Consider the following 20,337-nt stretch of genomic DNA (forward strand, 5'->3'; position numbering starts at 1 on the left):
TTTTCTTCTCCTTTCGTTTCTTTGTCTTTTTGTTGTTGTTGTTCCCAGAAGAATGATATGTGGGAATCTGGGGCGCTACGGACGCAAGCGCGTGACGTCACTGTTTGCTAACAAGGAAACCCGCGCACCGAATCACCAAAGCGCCCTCTACAAAAACAAAACAAGAACGGCACGACACAACGCAAGACGCAGAAGAAGCAACGTACGCGCACTGTTCCACTGACTCTTTCTCTTTCTCTCTCTGGAACGCCACTGCATCCTTCGGAGGACTATTTTTAATGGCTTCGACAGGATGCCGCGGGAGGGAGACAAGTGAGTCGGATGACTCACGCGACAGTCGTATATATACGAACACTTTTTGCGAAGCTCCGTTGGAGGGTGGGCCACCGAACGCCGCGTCGCAGGGAAGAAATAGAATCAAAAGAGGCGAACAAACAAACAATGTCGACCGATTTGGCAAACGCGATGGGTTGGGGGGAGTTCAAGAAGGGTCGAATCACCCCGTTCCTCTGGAGGAGGCCGCGAGACAGCGAGGCGGAGAACGAGCACAAAGACAAACCCGAGTTGTTGAGACGAGCGTCAGTAACGGCATTAACGGGACACTGAAGTGAAACAAAGACTTAGTTTATACCGATGAATTATACCCTGGAAACTCTAGTGTCGTTAATTTCGCCACTATAGGTTTGTTAAATGAGAAAATGAATGTACGAAGATTCACTTTGAAATTTTCCGCCGTAATCTCTGAAGGTGACGTCACGGATTTCAAGGTGTACTTTCGTATCTTGGACACATCGGCTCGACGAAATTTTCTGAAACTCTGTACGTTAAGTCTCTGGATCCAAGTCCCAGTAGGCGCCGTCAAAACCTGTGACGTCACGGCGACTGGTGCGGGAAATTCGAGGTGGCGTCGCCACCCGCGCTTCCTCATTACTCGTTTTCTCGCAGCAAGCGTGACATTTTCGGTAACGTGAAAGAGCAATTTACTGATACAAGAAAAATCGTTTTGCTCGTTTGTGTCCCTTTAAGAGGCAGCGGCGACGCAGGCAGACATCGCGCGACTACGCCCGGCCAACCGACCGACCGACTTGCTGCCGCCACTTCCGACCTCCAGAAAAGCGTCTACCCTCTTTACCTCGACAGTCCGAATAGTTCTTTCTCTCAGGGTGGCAGTCGCGGAGAGAGGGATGGGAGGGGGGGGGGTGACGTTATGGCTGTTTTTCTATACTAGCGTGTGCGTCTCGACTAAAAATACTCGACCGCTCGTCAGCCCAGCCAACAACACGCAACAGGGGGTTCCCATTTTGGCACGACAACCCCATCCGCACCCTCCTGCACGTCCCCTCCCTCCCCCCTTTATCTAGAATGCTTCCCTTCACTCTTTCTCTCTGATTCCATCACGCTCTCCCTCGTGTGTCGTCATAGCTCAAGCATCCTCTCTCTCTCTCCATCTAACACGCCTCGCGCAACTCTACATCTCTAACCCCTCATCTCTCTGTCCCCTCTAGCACATCTCTCCATTTCTACCCCTTTTCTCTCTTTCCCATCTATCTAACACACCTCGTACATCTATCCATTTTCTACCCACTCATCTCTCTTCCCCTCTTGCACACCTAGCACATCTCTCCATTTCTATTCCCTCATCTCTCTTTCCCCTCTATCAAGCACCACACCTCGCACATCTCTCTACTTCTACCCTTCTACTTGCCATCTAGCTAGCACGCCTCTCCTATCTCTCGCTCATTCCATCAAACACTATTTCCCTCAAGTGTCGTCTTTTATCCCGCACTTCTGTTCCCTTCTCCATTTCGATATAGCACGCTCACTCTATATACATCTATATACATCTCTATACATCTCACTTCGTTTCTTCCAATTTCACACTCATTCCCCTCTTCCCTCACTCACGTGTCTTAGCACTGTCTCTCTGTTCTTCTGCCTTGCTGTTGTGTCCTCTTCGTATCTTCACACACAAAAAACGCCCCTTTCTTCAGAGCAGCTGCTATACTGGCATCGCCCAGAAAAGAAACAATCCCGGGAGGGAAAAAAAAAACACAACGCGACGTGTTTTTGGCATCGGTTTAGAGGACCACGAGATGGCATAACCGTCGCGCTCTGTCTTCTCTCTCTCTCCTTCAGGGGTCGAGTTATTTCGTAAAAGAAGCAACGAGCGATTACGTGTACGTCGACTGTTTGTTTTCACAGTCCATGTTGTTGTTGTGCTAGGTGGGCGGTGGTACAATCGGTTTGTCGAAGCGATCGCGGTTAACTGGCTTCCGTTACAATTAAGATATCTGGGTCCTCAACCATACCCAAAGAAAGGATCTGTCATTCTAGATTTTTCTCGGCGAAACGGTTCTGCCTTCTACAATCTGACTCGGTGAACGACCTCAACTACTTGATCGTGTACCCCGACCAGACTAGCTTTGCAGTACTCTTAATTGGACTATGCTAGAATTGTATGCATAGCGAAAAAAAATGCAGCAAATCCTGAAATGACGCTGGGTAGAGGCGATTGCCGAAGCGCCCAGTGGGTAAAAATATAGCGTTTGCGCTTATAACTGTAAATATTGCGTTCAGAAAGAATTTAGCTTCGGCTGACACTGGACAAGAAGACACAATAGCAAGTATTCTCAACAGGATGAGGCAAGCAAGCGTCTGCTGCAACAGTATTCGGGAAAGTATACTAAACACATTTCAATAGAATGTAAGTATATTCACGCAACAGGACTTTTAACACAAAGATTGTTTCAGAAAGAATCTGGCTTCGCCTGCCGCTGGACAAGAACACACCAAAGCAAATAAATTAAACACAATGCGGCAAGCCTCTGCTGCATCAAAATTCCGGAAACTATACTAAACACATTGCAGTGGAATGCAAGTGTATTCGCTCAATAAGACTTGTAGAAAGCGAACATCTTTCACAGGTTCTCGGTTTTCAATGCGAACAGAAGTGTTAACTGACCGGCAGTTGATACAAGCAAAAGATGTTTATGGAACTGGCGGGGGAAAACGCAGGGAAGATTCCGACAGAGCAGCAATCATTGCTACAACACGGCCTTGCCTCTGAGACGAGTTCCGTATTGGACACAGGAATGTGTTTCCGGTAGTCTTTAATTTAGGCAAACGAAACAGACGGACATGAAAACAGAAGTATGGGTGGTGTCGAATCTCAGGTCACCACCAACGGTTTTGCTCTAAATAAAAACCACGAATCTCAAACGTTCTGCTGTTTGGGCACTGCGAGTGCTGGATTCGAATTGCGGGGACGAGCCGGAAACGCGTCATGGCCGCCATGCCTTAGATGCCATCTGTCTCGTGCGCTAAATGGCTAGACGTCATCGGCGCTGAGCCCTGCTCCCGCATGGGCAGCAGAATAATGTGCCATGTCATCTCCATCTGGTCAATAGTGACCACAGATAGATGAAGATTCAGCGACAGAAACGCCTCCAACAAAAGCAGAAATGAAATTCAGAAGAGAGAGATAATGATCTTTAATGAAAATCCCGGAGAGGTTAGCCTGGTTTGTCGCCTGCCTTGCTACTCCGGGTGTCGGATGATGACTATGGTAATTACAATGAATCACATACACACACATGGCACGTACAGTCACATACGCATAAAGTCACATACACAAAAGAGTCATTCACAAACTTTGGTTTAGTCCAGTGTTCCTCAAGAACACCAACAGTGCGGTTCGTTGGGCTAGTTGGTTACACATTTGCAATTGACAAAAAAAAACAGCGCAAAATGAGTCGAAGCACAAGCGAAGTAACACACAGGACGAGCGCTAACTGAAGTCTTTATTGCTTCGACGCAACATAAAGGAAAATCGGCGGGAAATCAACAGCATGTGAAATTTCGAGCCTTCGTCATGGGCAGAAGCTGCGAACTGATTGCAAAGGTTGTGGAGGCCATCGAAAGGTTGCAATCGCACAGTTCCAACACGCGGAGTCATTAGGCGGATGCGCGATAATTTCATTCCTATTTTCTTAGCGTTGGGGACGGTTCGTTTATGCAGGCGTCGCCCCTTCTATTGATAGCAAAGGCCTCGGCTTATCAGACGACAGTACGTGCTGGTGTACCTTCCTACGACACTGCAATTTTCTAAATATGGTGTGCACCCGCACGGGCTGCAGTAGACCTTTCCCGCTTTTAAGGCGGTGATTTTTGTGATGTTCACCGAGTCGCCGATTGAGACAACGACGTGTTTGTCCGACGTATGTCGGACAAATATTTGTTCTTCGTCTTCTATTGCAGTGTTTTTAAAGACGATAGTCTTTTTTGGGATACTTAAACGGAGAAATTTTGGTCTGTCTTTCTGTCTGTCGGCCCGTCACTCGATTCAGCCACTCGGCCAAAGTTGAACCACTTGCCCAAGGGCCAGCCATCTTGAACGGCTGACTAGGTTCATACTTGTGTACATTGTCGATCAAAAAGCAAACATTACGCATATCTGAGGCGCAACATCACTAGGTAAGTATTAGGTGGTGTGTTCCTTTAATAGAAAATGCATACATACGTAATTCTAAAGACCCTAGTTTCTTAAGCTGCGCTGAAAATGCGACTGCGCTGAAACTTTCCTTCCTCCGTGCCCTCTGCACGAGCTCATTGTTGTGTTTCGGTTTCGGTTCTGTATTGCACTGTACGAATGCCATGGGGCGCCGCTCTGGCATTCCTGTTTTACCCAGGCGACGTGTAAATAAAAGAGTGTGTGGAGAGTACTCGTTGAGTGCGGACGTTTCTTCTGCCTCAGCGCTTCGCGCCAAACCGCGTGTTCGGGCTGGCTGGCGTCCCCGCCGGTCGCGTTGGTCACCGCCGGTCTTCGCGTGCTGCTGCGCCGGGACTACCAGCCCGCAACACGGCACTCATGTTTCCCGACGTATTGCCAGATGGCGTCCATATCTCACGCAGCGCCTCTTCTATCGTCTTTAGACGACATTTGCAGCGAAGCACGCAGATACGCGGCCAATTTTTTTTTAACTGCGGAGCAATTTAGGGGCCCGGGCTGTCGTACGCTGTCATCGCTTGGCGTAAAGCAGGCAAAACCAGGTATAGCATAGCCATCTGTAACATACTGAGCGCGCGCTCGCGCCAAGGAGATGTCTTCCTCTTGTTGTTTGAGCGCCTTGATGATGATGTCAAGTGCGGAGCGCTTTAGGGGCCCGGGCTGACGTATGCTGTCGTCGCTTAGCGTAACGCATGTAAAACCACGTATAAAAATAGAAAAAAATGAGGAAGCAAGAGAGAAATAGAAAGAGAGAGAAAGAAAGGGAAAAAATGGGAAGAAAAATATAAATAAATTCAATTCAACTCAGTTTATTCAGACGAACAGACAAACAACTTTATTGTGGTCCTGAGAGGCAAGGCAGCGGGCCAACTAGGTAGGTCCCCACCCAGCCGTTGGCTAGTCCCATGTTCAGACAATTTTTTTTTGCCTAGGTTAAAGGGACTAAGGAAATGAAGAGAGAAAGAAAGAGAGAAAGAACTGGAAAAGAGAGAAAGAAAGAAACAGAGAAGGGAACGAAAGAGAAAACCGAACAGAAACAAAGAAGACCACCCAGTTCCGCCCTTCCTTCAGGCTTGGCACCACAAGTGCGAAGCCGGCTTAATTTTTCCCACTTACAAACGCGCAGAAAGTCAAGCACGACCTATAGCAGACGAAGAGTAACGGGAAATGTGAAACCCGGCGGACACATAAGGAGGAACACGCGGCTATCAAAATGACAGAAAGGAAGGAACTGCGAAGCACGTGTCGGACCTTGAATATACAGGGCAGGGGCGGGCCCTATACGGGACGACACGCGGGCAAAGGACAGAGGGTCCTCCCATTTATCGAACGAGACGGGGCCGGCCACACGAAGGCGTGCAGGCATGGGCCTTTGTTTTTTTTTTTATTTATGTGCGAGGCAGAGAGGAACAAGTCACCGGCGAGACACCCTCCATCTTTTCTGTCCGTCCCTGTCACCACCACCGCCACCCACGCTCGAAAGACGACGACGACACGGCTTGGGACGGTTGATGCGGCGTTGACGTGACGTGCCTGCCATCCGAACGTCCTTCCGGGGTGCGTGCACTCGTACGCAAAACTGCCATTTCAGTCACAGTATTAACGCGATAGCGTTAAAGAGCTCGTTTCGCAGAAATTCCGGTGCCGCTGTTGATGGTTTCGAGCGAAAAATCAGCGTTGCCCGTGAGCGAAAATTCGCGATAGATGCAAATAAATAAATAAAAATCTTCGGTTCGAGGAAGAGTCGAACCCAGGACTTCTGCGTAGCAAGCAGGTGTTCTACCACAGAGCAGGCGCATGAAGGACATGACGGACTTCGACATGGAGGACATCGTAGCCCGTTGCTTAGTGTCAGAGGACAAGAGCCAGGAAGAGACGTCGCGTAGTGCGTGTTGGGTAATTTGCGTAATTTCCGACAACGTCACGTGATCGTCTACGTCCTCGATGTGCCGTCGCTCACTCTGTTGTCGTACCACGAACGCTCGCCAGAAAAAAATAGGGACCGTCACCTTCAATGCATCATGATTTTGTCGTTTTACGTCACGACCATCACAGTCATCGCTTCACCATCGTTCCATCATTTCGTGCCCTCAACGTCATCATTTCGTCATCGACACGTCGTCTTTAAGGTCGGTGTCTCACCATCCCCCACCATCGTCTCGCCTTGACACTGTTAAACACGTGAATAATACTACAATACTTACTATAATAACTGGGGTTTTATGCGCCAAAACCACGATATAATTGCGATGAACTTCAGAAGGACGTCTTGCTGGGCGAGTTGGTAATATACCATTATTAAACGTAGCGCAAAACAACACGTACAAAGTAAAGTGGCAACATACACTGTGCTGTGTGTGTTGCCTCTTTACTCTGTCCGTGTTGTTTTGCGCTACGTTTAATAATGATATGATTGTGAGGCACGCCGTAGTGGAGGGCTCCGGAAATTTCTTCAATCTGGCGTTCTTTGAGGTGCACTGACATCGCACAGAATACGGGCCTCTAGTATTTCGCCTTCATCGAAATGCGACCGCCGCGGCCGGAATCGAACCCGCGACCTTCGGGTCAGCAGCCGAGCACCGTAAGCACTGTACCACCACGTGCGACTGTCATACGACGGGTCAGAAAAGGATAGCAGCCAGCGATGTGTGCGGTGACAGTTGCCAGCCTTCACGCCCAAGCGGCAAAATCTGCCTAGAAGCCATGCACAAACCGCCTGCGGTTTGTAACCTTGGGACCTCCACCTGCATATTTATCTGCAATGTATTACCTTTTTGACGTGACTAATAAAGATTGATTGATTAATCTCAAGGGGGATTCAAATGTGCGACGCCACGGAGGCATGGCATGCCCGCCATGTTCCACAAAGTTCCACAGCAGATAGATATAAGTACGTCGCATCTTGTTGTGACGATATTCCGGTGGCAAAAGCGACGCTCCATAGCGGCGCGTTCACAACGCTACAATGTAGCGTTCGCACCAAGGAGGTTTTAACTTTCACACAGTCCCTTATGCATTCGCCTAATACGGCTCGAAAGCGAAAGCCATCTTGTCTTTCCTCTCGATAGATTGTGTTGATCCCTCCGAAAGCTTTCTGCACCTAATCTCACTGCCTCCGGGATCGGAGCCATTGCGAACTTTCTGCACCTCACGTGGTTTTGCAGTGCCTCCGGGATCGGTCCACCTTTGAGCAAGCGACGATGTCATGTGATGACGGGATCGTGTGACGTCATAATGACGCTAAGTGACGTTCATCTGACATCACAAATTTTGGCGGTTTGTGATGTGTTGATGACGCCATCACGTAATTTTCTTTTGCGTCACTTCACGTTGACGACGCCGACGGTCTCTTTTCCTGTTTGATGAGGCATCTAAGGCTTTCGCCTCAAAGAAATGCTCGCACGGAGTGCTGGATTTCTGATCAAAGTGCGTTCATCGGCCTACGTTCTCGGTGTCGACGTAAAAAAGAAGGGCAAGCCGATCACGCGGGCGATGTAATCGGAGGTGCGTTTGTGTTGATCGATCCAGACACTCGCGTACCAGTTACGAGGTCATCATCATCATCCTGACTGTGCCCACTGCGGGGAAAGGCCTCTCCCACATTCCGCCAATCAATCCGGTCCTCTGCTGCGACCACGTTATCCCCGCAAAACTTCTGAATCACATATACCCACCTAACTTTCTCCCTCCCCCTCGCGCCTTTGCCTGTTCTTGAAATCCAGTCTGAATTACTCTTAATGGCCAGCTGTAATCTTGCCTTCCCGCTACGAGTGGGTCGGAGAACAAACGGGAGTTAAAGGGGCCCTGAAACACTTTTTCAACATGGTCAGAAAACACTGCCGATCGGTAGTCGAGGCTCCTGAGAAGACGCAGAGCCAAACATTATAGCGCAGCACGCGGCCTGGAATTTACAATTAATTCTCAAAGTCAGCTACAAATATCTCCCTCTTCTCTCTACAAATGATGTCATCTACCCAAAATCCACGGCCATTGGCTGATTTGAGCATCGTGCGCTGCATGGTTACAGTGGCCGTCGCGGGATGTCGCCACGTGCCTCCGCGCGGGCTTCCGATCACACTGAAAGTAAGGCGCGCGTTCGAAGAAAAATTAAAAGAAAGTGCTCGAGGTCATGACGCCCGCTAACGAAGGGATGTATCTTGCCTCTCTTGTCATCCCCCTCCCTGCGTAGCTTTCAGCGCACTCGCTGGTACGAAAGGAAAGAGAAAGCGCTTAAAGCGTGCGACAGATCCTGCAACTTCGCTCGTACTTGACGGATTCTAAAAATTTTTGCGGCAGTCGATTCGTGAGGCAATAAGCTGTTTTAATGAAGCCATTAGACGATTACTTGTAAAAGTGTTGCAGGGCCCCTTGATGGACATCGGGTCATAAGCAATGGGTCAGGGTTACGAGGTATTCACGTATAGAAACAAAAAGGAGCCAGAAAGTGCTGACTTTCAAATTAACAGCCGCGCATTGGCAAACAAGATGCAAAGCTTATGTGCGCATGCTCAAAGGGAAGCAGCTCCAACGCGGCAGACCTTGGACGCGTGCGGCAACTGGCGAACGATAACTGTTTAGACGTGGAAGTGCAATCTGCCTGCTGTATAATCGAAGGCCTTTTCGTAATAATTACTGTGGTGTTACGTGCCAAAACTACAATATGATTATGAGGCACACCGAAGTGGGGGAGTCCGGATTATTAAAGGGACACCAAAGTGCAACAGTAAGTTAGTTTAAACACTGATTATTTATACTCTGAGAACTCCAGTGTCTTCATACGGCGCCATAGGTTGGTAATAGATGATGAAATCAGTATCAAAAGACTCACTTCGAAGATTCCCGCTGAAATCTCTAATGATGACGTCACGAATTTCAACGGTTTTTTTACTACTCGGGCCGCGCTGTCTCCATCAAACTTCCTGAAACTTGGTATATTATCTCTCTGATTCCCTCAAAAGAGAATGTACTTGATTTTTACAGATTAGAAACTACGTAGGCCTTAGTAGACGCCATCAAAATTTGACATGACGACTGGAGCGGGAACTTCGTGGTGGCGTCGCCCCACGCATTTTCTTCTTGCGCGTTTATCTGGCTTATCAAGCGTCCTCTCGAGGCAAGCGTGGTGTTCTTGGAATTGTGCAAGAATAATTTACTAATATAAGAAAAAGCGTTTTTCTCCATAGTACCTCTCAGACCCCGTGGTATTCTTTAACGTGCACAAGGGTGTTCTTCGAGGACTGTTTTACGCAAGCGTTTGCAATACTGATGATATGTCAAGCATAAGCCGCATAAGATTATCATCTTCGTTCTTATTTGTGACAATTAGTACATTTGCACTCCAGACAGTGTAAGGAAACTTCCAGTTTCGAAAAAAGAAGGGACGATTTAGAATATCGCGTATTCTATACCACGGGAGAACGGTAGCTGTCCCTAACCTCAAGTGTTCCCAGTCGCACGACATCAAGACAGAAGTTTGCTTACTATTACGCCCGCGTTCGCAATCATGCAATCAGGAAAAAAAAAATATCAGTTGAGAGTCAGCGCCGTGTTGTTCGTATCCTTCTTTTATTGCGATAGCAATTATATGGACACTCTCGGCGGATTTTTGTCGTCGCCGTTATGTCCCGGATATGTATATCTATAAGAGACACAAAGGAAAATAAAGCATTTCTGAAGTACCCAACCGGGGAATCGAACCAGCGACCTTTCGCTCCCCAGCGCGCTGCTTTAGACAACTCAACCACACGCCATGTATGCGCCGGTGAAAGAACGGTGCGCTATTTATGTGTACCATTTACCGCTGGTGGTATGCAAGTCTCGGAAGAGCTTGGACGTTTCAATTTGAAAACTGCCCTTGAGACGCGCACGACAATGTGGCCCCTTTCTGTACCCACTCGTGATGTGGAATGAAAAAAAACACCGGGCACACCTTGCGCCAGACGCCACCGTGTGGCATGAGACGCAGATGGGTCACTCAACGCTTAAAAGAAAAGGAAATATCTAAGAGCGTCTCATTCTACATTGTCGACACGCAGTCTTGGCCAATCCCCCAGAGCAACACTGTCGACACTTGCAGCGCGTTGCTCAAGCACAAAGACGTAACAACTGTGACAGTTCTTCACGCTTGTCCTGTGTATACCTGTGCGTTCATTGCGGGTGTCCTTCTTTGTGCTTCAGCGGCACGCTGCATGTATCGAGCTGCTTGTTCGTATGACATTCGAATTTCTTGCTATCGCATCGCGAAACTGACATTTTTTAGCTCAACATGAATCTCAAGTGATCCCAACCAACAGCCCAACTTGCAGTCTTGTATGAATGACAATTAACCACCAAAGAACCACTGGAATAGTACGCCCTTTTTGTGTGAAGGTTTACGTTTAACGTTTGAGAGAACTTAAAGAGCCAAGCTAAAGTAGACACTCTCGTTAGCTGTGCTAGACCTTTAATTTATAATCTGCATTTTGACGCACCAGATCTCAGAAGTTTTGAAACGACGAATATTGTCAGCCGCCTTCGTAACAAAATAGCACTTCCGCTGAAGCGGCGGCATAGCCCCCTTTAACGTAGCCATGGTGGATTTGGAGGGGGTGGGGGAGGTAAACCTCCTCCCCCAGAAAATTTTTCAATTTTGCATGTGCATATATTACACGCACACGTACAAACGCACGCGCGAACATACGTAAGGTATAACTAAGCCCTCCCCCACCTCCTCCCCACCAAAAAAAGTTTCTAGCTACGATCCAGATGCTTGCACCGACAATTCTTGTCCCTCATGCGGAGAAATATCCACGTTAGATCAATGCTCGGGCGGTGTGCCGGGTCACACTCTACAGTCGATAACAACACGGCCAGGTGGGATCTAGCCCTGCGCAGCCCTCTTCTGGCCGACCAGCTCTGGGCTGTCCAGCGGGCCCACGCTTCGGCCGAGAGGCTTGGCCTTCCGCTCCCTACGTGGGAGCGGCCCGCTGCGTGTTGAGACACGCTCTGGAGGACCTCGATAAAGTTTTCCATCCCATCCCTGACCATACGCCCCTGATAGCCTCCGTACGACAGGATGTCGACAATTACGAAGACTCTGATATGCACGCGCAAGTTCGGTACTACGGCGACCACGAATGACGATGGTCTTATTACATAATCAATCTCCTGCCTGACGTCAAGATGACGTCACAAGACGTCATCATGGGAATGTCGTGTGAGTTCTTGTACCACTTCAATCGCCTGCCGTGTTTCGCTCAAGACCACCGCGCGACAAGACACTTACGTATTTAGTATCCGTGAAACGGCCGTTATCTATGGTCACTTACAACCTGAGAATGAATGTAAGCTCTGTCCGCTGCCTTGGCTGGATCGCAGCTTGCTCGCCAGTCACTTACGTAAGAGTCGTGATAGCTAGTTTCCGTTCGAGCCATAAGTACTTTTTCTCTGCCAACGTAAATAACACGCACATTGGGAATTAAAAGTTCGTCACACCTACCTGAATTACTGACTATATGGCTGAGACGTGATGTCAGAATCTGTGATGAAATTTCCCAAAACGTTCACGTTTTCGAACTTAAACCGGCCACAGAAACGTGTGTCTGTTTGGTAAAATGAACTATATGAAGATTGCGAGGAGTCGGTTTGGCATAGGCACCCGTCACTGACCAGAGGGCGCGATGGAGCTCGTATCGAACGCCTGAGTGTTGAGGGCACCAGCCGCCAGGGATACCAAGAAAATGAAACGCTCGCTGGACACATCGACGCGCTCAAGTGTCTCCCTTCTGGGCGCCTCTTTCAACGAACGCTTCCTACGTGCGTTCGTAATCACCTCAGGGATGTTGCCACCGCCTTCAATGCAGCACAAACGCGTTTAGAACGCGCTCTTTTCAGGCTGTGCCAAGGCAGCAGAAACGCTACAAACGGGTTTCAAACTCACTGCATTGAGGCGATGGCAAGTCACGTTCAAGTCAAGGAGCGTTTCTGAACATAGAGGATGCGAAGGATAGACACTCGATTTTGCTGCGTCTACTCGCTAGGCTGTGTTTTCTGGCGCTACCATCGTATCTCGGAAACTGCATTGCAGGGTGCCTATAGTAAACTAACATCCGTGTACGTTGAAGTTACCTTAAATTGTTGTTGATGTGAACCGTCTGTGACATGGTCTGTGATATAATAAATTTTTCTAAACACGAGAAATCTCTGGTGGCTTTAAAGGAGTACTAACACAAATTTTCAATATTTTCGGATTGTTTTTCCAAGTAAATACATTGGTGTCGAGAACCCTAAAAAGAGTGTCGTAGTGCCTGGAAGTGCATCGAATATATTTTTAATACAGCCATCTTTAAAAAAAAAACTTTCGGTTTCGATATCGAGGGGGCGGCTTCGCAGTGATGTGCCATCGCAGTGTGACGCCATGGGGAGACAGTAACCCACGACGTACCAGCGGCAGATTCGCCATGCGCTCGTGGTACACATAAACAACGACGAGTAAATTGTCGTCCAGGGACCCCGACAGTGATTTCTGCGATTTAGGCTGCATGCAGAACGCACAGTTGGCAGACTCACAGGAACTGTGCTGACTCGTCGGGATGCCCATTGCGGTGGGGCCGCGGGGCTGGCTCGCACATGCTCAGCGATGAAAGCTTTAAAATCAAAGTTAAATATTTTATACGTGTTGCCTGACTACGGTGTGTGGATAGCGTTAACACTGCATACCAAAGGAACAAAAAAATGCCTCTTCAGTGACACCTCAAATTCGTGTCAGTACTCCTTTTCTTTCGTCACTGACGTCACGGAGATGGTCAAACGCAATTGGCTGGAGTACCCGCGCAAATTCTTTGTCGGCGGCACAGTGGCAGCTTTGGGTGCAGCTTCGATTCATGCTTAAGTCGTAACGGACTACGGCGTTAGTTGAAATTAGAAAGAGATGAGGAAGCAACGTTGCACTGAATATATGCGAAACGAATTAGTCAAACGCTGCGTCTTTCGTTCTGGAACTGTCCGCGCTGCATGCGAAACTGCGGCGAGTGCTTAACAACAGTAAGCATGCTTGGGTTTCGGTGAACAGCGCATGTACGTGTCCCTGCGTAACAGCGTAACGAAACAAAATGCCAACAGGGACCCCACAGAGGATTGCATTCGGCTTGCATAGGAAGACAGAAACACCTACAGAGTTTCCGCTAGAGTAAGAGCAAAAAGAAAGCAAAACAGCAACCTCGAGTGACTGTAACTGCAGAATAATACGCCGCTACAGTTACTGCAACAAGTAGCGATGTCATACAGTTAACATCAAAAGACGGCAGGGCCGTATAATTGCCAGAAAAAGTAGCTATGTCATACAGTTGGTTCGGAAAAAGGGTAGGCCACTACAGAGCTCCCGCAGTAATTTGTAGCCATGCCACACAGCCGACGCCGAAAGAAAGTAGGCCACTACGGTTGCATCAGCAAGTCGCTACACATGTAATACAGTTGGTGCAAAAAACAGCACTTCACCTTCGCTGAAGCAGCTATTTCATACAGTCGGCGCAGAAATAAAGTAGGCCACTGCGGTCGTCCAGGTTTCGTAAGTAACTATATAGCGTGCTTATACGTCATATCCGACAATTACCCCGCAGTTAGCTTCTGCCCGATTTCTTGAACAGAATCTTTTAAAACTTATTTGAGGCATATCGAGCACAAATTTACTCCAGAAGCAGTGTTACGTGAAGACGTGGGCGTTACTTATACTACAAATTTAAGTACATAAATAGCATAATTTTAACAATTAACCTTCTAGCTTCTCTATAGTTTAATTACTCGACGGTATGAAATGAACCCTGCGATTTCACAAGGCACGCGAACTGGGAAACGAATTTCGAAACCCTCCCCAGTTTTGAGATGAGGGCTAGCTGTCAAACTTGCGGTAAAGGTCGACTGCTGTTGCATCAGCGAAATGCCTCTATGCACTCGGGCTCGAAAGCAGCTGGAACACGAGCGCATTTCGTCACAAAGTTTACGAATGTAGTACATCTAGGAACACGTGTCATTCTTAAAAATTTGTTACAAATGTATGACACTTTCCAAGACACTCGCTACATTTCGCATATAGCAACCCAATGCGTGTCACTAAGCAATTAGCATAAGAGTTAATTAGTGAAACTTCGTCGACATCCGCTGGCTTTTCGGGAAAATAATGTGTCCCTTTGCGAGTAAACCAGCCCTAGAAGAATTTCGCTGCATTCAGCGAGAAATATTTTTGAAAAATTCTGTTGAATAAAGAAAGACATCCCCTGATAGTACAGAATCGGCAGTTGTTTCGGCACGTGACCTTCTCAGTGTAGCGCTTCGCGCTGTCCTTTTGTTGCGCTCCTATAACTGACACGTGACAGTGACTCTCCTGACGTCAGTTATGACGTCACACTTATATGCACGCGTAATATCACTGTCATAGCAGTGGGCATTTCCATAATTCTGCAGCGTCACTCGCGCATTCCTTTAGGAAACAGGCGGCGTTTCTAGATGCTACTAAACATCACGACATACGGACTTCGATATCCCCGCGTTCTTAGATCCAAGCACGCTCATAAGCACGTGTGCCAGCATATTCACGTTAAAAAACTGGGCATGCAAACACGGACACAAGGTAATATCTGGGATTTTACGTGCCAAAACCACGGTATGACTATCAGACACGCCGTAGTGGAGCGCTCGGGATAACTTCGACCATCTGGCGTTCTTTAATCGTGCACTGGCACCGCACGGTACACGGGGCCTACAGCATTTCGCCTCCATCGAAATGCGACCGTGATCGAACCCGCGAATTTTGGGCCAGCAGTCGAAGCACCTAACCACTGTACCACCGAGGCGAACACAGACAGAATATAAAAGTGAAGACAACACGAACGCAAGCATATCACGCCCGCAAAGCAGCCAGAGCCCGGATGCAGTCAGGTTCTGTGTCGCACGTACCTGCTAAGTACAATGAATGTAAGAACAGAGCAACAGACAAAGCGGTTGATAACTGCACCCTCCTCTACAACTGCCTACATTCCACAGATATATAGGCACTTCGGTATTAAACGTTGTTGAAAAGTCAGCGCCGCGTGTGTTATCTTCACCAGTCCTTGTCTGTTGCGCTGTTCTTACATTCATTATGTGCTACCAACGTTGCCAAGTTCCCACCCTTCGCTGCCCAGTAAGTCTCCGGGTCAAAGGTGCGCGCCTGTTTCTGCGTGTCAAACGCACGCAACGAAACAGCACATGTGTCATATCGGATACTGATATGGCACTTCATAAACGTAAATATCCAAGAGATAAAACGCACGTGCTTTTATTACTGTTAACATTCATGTCCGCTCATACGCGGTTTGCCCACAGTTTATGCCTTCAACCACACCTTTCTGTCTTTTCGTTTTATTAAATCAGTTGTTAGATGCGCTTCGTCTGTGTTTTCCTAGTCTGCAGCCTTTGTGAACTTTGCAGCGCTGCATTCATCATCCATTATGTTCCAACTAGCCCCTACACACGCTCTTCTGAAAAAGCAGAAAGACTTATTCATTGTGTGTATGAATATATAGTGTAACACTCACCTGCCCGGCGCCGTCGTATCCAACCACGTCGAAAAGCGTTCACAGACAATCCGCCCTAACCGTCCGTCCGGTCGACCAAGCGACCGGCCGTACCCGCCAACAACGCCGACGACTCGAGCGCAGTTTGACCTTTAAGCGCCAGAAGCGTCCCGCCAGCACTGCGGCGCGCGCTGCTGCTCGGAACCTCCCCGAGGAGCGACTTTCTTTTTTTCGATCCTCTTCTCACCGGGCAGCAGCAGACGCCGACGACGTTAAGCGGACGACGACAGCGATGACGGCACCGTTGACGCTACGCTGCGGTCCTGTCGAGGACGCCACTACTTCCTCCGACGTCGATTCCATCCCCGAACTGTGAGTTGAACTTAAACGCGCGACTGCCGGTGCACGATCAACATGGACGAAAGTGTTCGTACTCTTCACAGGAGGCAGGAGAGCGTCTGCTGCGCTCTGCGGCGGGGACGACTGAGCGAGTGAGTGTAGGGCGCGCGCGCGCAGAGCAGCGCAAGCCAGCCAACCAACCACTGGGCGGAGTGGAACCCCGAAAATGCCACGGGGTTGACGGCGACAGGACGAAGCGATGGTTTCGCGCGCGCGCGCGCTCGCCGGTTTGAGGGGGAGACCAGAGGGAAAAGACGACGAGGGAGAGGAGAAACGAGGGAGAGGGGTGCCAAGCGGTGTTCGGACCCGGAGCTTTGTTTTTTTTTTTTTGCGGAGCCGAGAGACTGCAGCTAAAAACAAACCTCTGGGAGAGGATGCAACAAGGTGAGAGAAAGGGAGTGTTGGGGAGAGAGAGAGAGGAGAAGGGTGAAGAGAGAAAGAGAAGGTGAGAGCAGTGACGTCAATGGGACCACGATGGTCGTGACGCAGCGAGTGTGACGTAGCAGGCGTGACGTCGCAGGCGCGTCACGTCGGAGGGTGCCGAGCTGTCGATGGCCCTTTCGCAGTTCGCCATGCGCCTTTTCCCGATGGGGAAAAACGGAGAGTGACGCGACGGGAAAGGAGGGGATTGCGCTGCCGATGCCGCTGTGACGATCAGTAGAGGAGAGGCGGGGTTTTTACCGCTGGGAGTTTGCGATACAGCGACGAAGAAGGAGCCACGTGCGCAAAGTGGGCGCGAGTTCCCTTGAGAAGTGATGCTCTCCTCGTGTTGGCGTACGTGTGCTTCGGAATTGCTTTTTTTTTACTTAGTGCGTCAGCCTCTAATCTGGAAGACATCTGGCGCGCCTGGATCTTACGAGCGCAGCCGTGTGGTTATTTTTGGAGGAGATTACGAGACTCTTTCGTGCAGGTAAAGATAAGAGAAGTGTCATGCACCGTTCGGCTATTTTTGGTGAAATTACGAATGCCTGTTGATAAGAGCTTGCGCAAGTCGATTTCTATTAATAATGTCGTCTCCCTTAAAATAGCAAGAAGAGCAATTTCCAGTGAACTGCGACAGTGTCGACGCTTCGTTTTCGCGAGGATATTGAAAATGAGTGTTGCGAAATAAATCATTTTCATTTTGCTTTGACGTCATTGCCTGATACGTCATTCTAAAGCAAAAAAAAAAGTTTAGTCGAGGCACAAAGCGAAGGCGACACAGAACTCGTATCGTCTTCATTTTTATCCCACGTAATTTATTTTATTTTATTATTATTTTGTTTGCGCTGCGACAACCTATGAATGACCACCGAAAAGCCCGATCATGCACCTTGATAAGCCATCGCACAGTCACAAGAAAGCAAAAAGTAACAAAACGACAAAAGAAATCGTAACTTGTAGGTTTGGTCGAGCCGGTCCATCATTGCGAATAACTTGAAGCAGCACGAAAAAACGACGCTAGTCCTGCTGTGTGTGTTCCTTCATTGTTCTCGTTTTTTTCGCGCTGCTTCAAGTTATTCAAAAGCGTAACGGTGACCGCAAATCGGGGACAGCGTAAGGTGCATCATTAAGCCATATCGTCATATCACTGCAATACATATATGTGCCATCGCACTGACCATCGCCATAAGGTAGGCGTTCCATTTCGTAAAACCAAAACATTCCCAGAATATTTTTGCTACTGCGCACTGCAATTCAGTGGAACTGCATTCCCGCTGGCATAGCATCAATTGGTGATAATCGTCGTTTTCGCGAGGCACTAGCTGCCATTGTATAAGAACACGCCCGTACGAAATTTGTTCATCGTTACGTTTTACTCCCCGACCATCGCATAAGTATACTAGCCAGTTGGAAATGTGTGCATTGTTATTTTTGGCTCACTGTCTTGTTATTCATTCGCTTGCTATTCTTACCCACTCCCCTCTGTAATGCCCCTGGGCTAGAGGGTACGTGAATAAATATAAATAAATAAAGCGTCCATGGTAGCTACTGTGATGTGCGAGTAAAACGCGAAGGGGTAATTGTAAAGTACCTATAGGCCACGTATCAGCGGTATATAGGATCTCGGAGCGCATTACTGAAATGTCACACATTTTGTTTTCCCAGGATATACACTCATCAGAAACTGCGCGAAGCTGGACAACAATTGCTTCGCTGTGCGGTGTCTTCAAACCAATCTCCTTGCTTCAGACCGGAAAACGAAATAATACGCTCGCCCCGCCACGGTGGTCTAGTGGTTATGGCGCTCGACTGCTGACCCGAAGGTCGCGGGATCAAATCCCGGCCGCGGCGGCTGCATTTTCGATGGAGGCGAAAATGTTTGAGGCCCGTGTACTTAGATTTAGGTGCACGTTAAAGAACCCCAGGTGGTCGAAATTTCCGGAGCCCTCCACTACGGAGTCTCTCATAATCATATCGTGGTTTTGGGACGTTAAACCCGAGATATTATTGAAATAATACGCTCCATGGCTGCACGCAGGGCTTGATGATAGTTAAAAAGAAACGCTAAAGTGAAACGTTAAGAAGAAGCTGAAGTGGTTTTAGTATTCGCTAAAACTTCAAGGTTAACAAGGACACACATTATTCTCGACGATGTCATAATTTTTTTCCGCGGTTGTTGCAGCAGAAGCTTTACAGTTACGCGCGAAAGAAAAGTTTGTCTTACACCGCTGTTCCGTGCACCGTTCCGTGCATATATTCATGCTGCGTTTCCGGCATTTGGCTGTTTTACTGTAATCACTTAGAAATTGAAAAGCAGATATAATAGCTAAGCCAAGATAAAAAGCGGCAAAATGAAGAAATCCGAAAGCATAAATGGAATCAGCTCGTACAGGACAGTGTGTGTTAGAGATCACGGGGAGATGCCTTCGTATTGCAGCGGACATAAGATGGGCTGATGACGTATTCAATATTTATTCGATATTCGAATACGGGTTTATTGCCTACTTGGTATTCGATTCGTATAAAAATTTCAGCATTCGCAGACTCCTACGTTTGCTTTTTTCTTTCATATTTTGTCTAACCGTACTCTCAGTTGTCCAGCTCGTCGCATCCCTCAGCACAGCAGCCACGATAGAAGTTCATGCTGTCCCCATGGCCGCACCACCATGCACCTTCAGTCTTATTTTGAGATATCAATGTATTGGGGCAATCCTTCCTCAAACATTGCTTTTCATCTGCTCACTTTAAAACCACCACTGAGTCACTCTTGACGAACGTCAATTAATACCCGTGTCACACTGGAGTTTGGAAGGTCTTCCAACCGATAGTCTATTGACTCAATGGTCAAGCACGAGCTGCTACACGGGACGTTTCGAAGGCCGTCGAGTCAATAGTCTATCTAGTCAACGGAGCATTCCACAACTCCATCGAAACTTCGATGGCCAGTGAGCAACGGAAGCGGAAACAGCGCGTACGTGCCCTCTCGTTCACAGTGTGCTCGTATTGAGGAATATAAAAAAGAAATCTAACCAGTTTGCTTTAGAAGCAGTATGTGTGAGCGTTATAAATTGTTTGATGAAGTATTTTTGCCACTTGAAATGTGCGAGCTGCCGATACTCTCGACAACAGCGACGTGCATGCTGTCTTGCCGTACCTTGCCCGCCGCAGTTTCTCTGCTCAACAACTTAAAGGACCCCTGACACCGAATTTGGAAACTCGAGATGCTTGTGTTGTTTGATAGTCCTGCATGTGGGGGCACTTCTGACCGATTATGAGTGACGAGCGTTGCCTTTAAGATATTTTAATTTGGTTTTAAAGTAAGCCTGAGTGCTCATCTGAATTTTGAACTCCTATCAACATAACCACTAGTATGACGTAGATGTAGGCCCCTTGTGACGTTGCAGAGGTAAAGCAAGTGTTGTCGACGTCACAGACAGAAATATGCGCGGTGCATGCACTGTGGTATATTGCGAAGCATAT

The 20,337-nt window shown here is 48.2% G+C and overlaps 1 protein-coding gene across 1 annotated transcript in view; it reads right to left on the reverse strand.

The window, feature by feature from the left end:
* The window catches only part of LOC119399957 (serine/threonine-protein kinase SBK1), a 64,155-nt gene extending 47,488 nt beyond the window's left edge, over positions 1 to 16,667 (reverse strand). Inside the window, exon 1 of the mRNA XM_037666863.2 lies at positions 16,057 to 16,667. The gene's annotated coding sequence lies outside the window, so the exon portion shown is untranslated. The remainder of the gene's footprint in view (positions 1 to 16,056) is intronic.
* Positions 16,668 to 20,337: the final 3,670 nt, after the last annotated feature.

Source organism: Rhipicephalus sanguineus, chromosome 7, assembly GCF_013339695.2.
Source record: "Rhipicephalus sanguineus isolate Rsan-2018 chromosome 7, BIME_Rsan_1.4, whole genome shotgun sequence".
NCBI lineage: Eukaryota > Metazoa > Arthropoda > Arachnida > Ixodida > Ixodidae > Rhipicephalus > Rhipicephalus sanguineus.